This window comes from Priapulus caudatus, unplaced genomic scaffold, assembly GCF_000485595.1.
Source record: "Priapulus caudatus unplaced genomic scaffold, Priapulus_caudatus-5.0.1 Scaffold574, whole genome shotgun sequence".
Taxonomy (NCBI): domain Eukaryota; kingdom Metazoa; phylum Priapulida; class Priapulimorpha; order Priapulimorphida; family Priapulidae; genus Priapulus; species Priapulus caudatus.
Window position 1 is genome coordinate 181,028 of NW_014577635.1, and position 2,211 is coordinate 183,238.

Sequence of the window (2,211 nt, forward strand, 5' to 3'; positions counted from 1 at the left end):
AGCCGCGCGCAGTATTCTCTCGCTCTCGCAACCCTTCTCTCTTTCTCTCGAAAACACACATATTGTATATGAATGTAGGAATGCGATATATTTGTATCCAGCCAGCACTGCCCTGCTCGCCGGTGTGAGAGTGTAAATATCATATACACATCTCGGATCCGTAGCTGCCGACGTCCTTATCCGCCTATCGCTTTCCTATCGCTGCCAGTTGAAGATGCAGTCGTGTCGAGAGCGTCTACAGGGACAGCTAAAGTGCATCTGGTGAGACGTCAATTGGTTCATATATACGCCGAGAGGCAACACGGAGGCGTGCTGGTCGGCTGGCGTGTGTGTACACGCGCCGATTGGAAATGTCGCAGCCATAGCTATGCAGATCATTGTTCTATATCGTAATTTCATATCATTGCTAAGGCTATATATATATATATATATATATATATATTATATATATATATTATATATATATATAAACGCCCGCTCTCCGACTAAGTGATTTGAGTACATTGAACTTCCTCGGTTTTATGAACTTCTCCCGTGCAGTCACCTTACTCCCCCTCCCTCACCTCCCTCCCTCCCACTTCCTTCCCTCCCTCCCTCCCCTTCCTTCCTCTCTCACTCCTCACTCCCCTTCCCTTCCTCCTCATCCCTCCCTCACTCCTCACTCACTCCTCACTCCTTCCTCACTCCTCACTCACTCCTCACTCCTCTCCTCCCCCCCTCCCTCCCTCCTTCCGCCCCTCCCTCCCTCCCGGCTCCCTTCTCACTCCTTCCTTCCATCTCCCTCCCTCCCTCTCCTTCCCTTCCCTCTCCCTCCCTCCTCCCTCCCTTTCTCCCTATCCTTCTCTTCCCAGCCAGAGGAGAGCTGTATAAGCATGTGGATGGAATATTCAATAATGCTAAACACGGCGCGGCGGCAGGAGAAGAGCTGCACTGATTGTAATGATAAACACATCCTTGTGAACATCCTAATGATGAACATCCTTCACAATTCCGCCCTTAAACGCCTCCAGGTTTCCCCGCCGCTGGGCGGCGCTTCGATCTTCTGTGTTTTCGTCGACGTTTATAATTAAAAAGAAAAGTGAGGCGAAACGAGGAGAATGATAATTACTAATAAAAACGTCTAACTGTTTTACTGTCTAAAGAATTAATCTATCGTGTTCTCTCGACTGATCTATAAATCGGGAAATCGTGTGACGACATCGTAAGTAACCTGTAAAATTTAATTTCGTACGTAATCTAAAGGCGAGCGTACAGTCACGTACTGAAATGCAAGTTTTATTAATCAATAATCGCATCATCATCATCACCACCGCCATCGTCATCATCATCATCATCATCATCATCATCATCATCATCATCATCAACACGTTAATTGTGGTTGTTATTGTCAATATCAGCGGTAACTTCATTATCACCGTATTAGGAACAATACTAATAATTAAGTACACATCGCAACCCTAGCAATGCTCAGAATGTGCTAAATATTTCTATATCTCTCCCTATCGCCTTATTCCCACGTGACAACCCAAATAATGTTGGGAATTATATTAGCATATATATCATGCAGGTCGTAGACCATGACCAAATATGGGTCAACTTCGCTTGGCACCTCGTGGTACAGAGTTTAACTTGTGGTAAATGGAGTTTTTTAACACTGCTTAATAACGAAGTACCGGAAAACCGACAAATTGGCGTGAACAACATGTTTGGATTCTATTGCTACAGGCATATAAGCACAATTCAATGGACATATTTGTCAACAAACGGGTCCAACACGTTAAGGGTTCAATTCCGTTGAACATTTTGTTCAAACGAATATCAATGATCAAGAAATTATCGATTCTGATAAAACGCTTATCGGTATTATTAATTAAATGCGACGTTGATTTAATTGGTGCAATCAGCCTATAGCCGCCTCCACCGCATCCTCGACACCCGAGCAATCCTCGAATTCGACACGGATCACTCATTAGCGGACGTTGTTCTTGATTGCACGCCCGTCGTTTGCATCCGCCTCGCCGACGATACCGTATCACGTGATCTCGCGAGCTGACCTTAATTCCCGTCGATAAGCCGACAGTAAGCCGTGCGCTGGCGACACAGTGTTATATCTACTCTCTCTCTCTCTCTCGTTCCCTCTCTCTTTCTCTTTCTCTCTCTCTCTCTCTCTCTCTCTCTCTCTCTCTCGCGCTCTCTCTCTTTCTTTTTCTC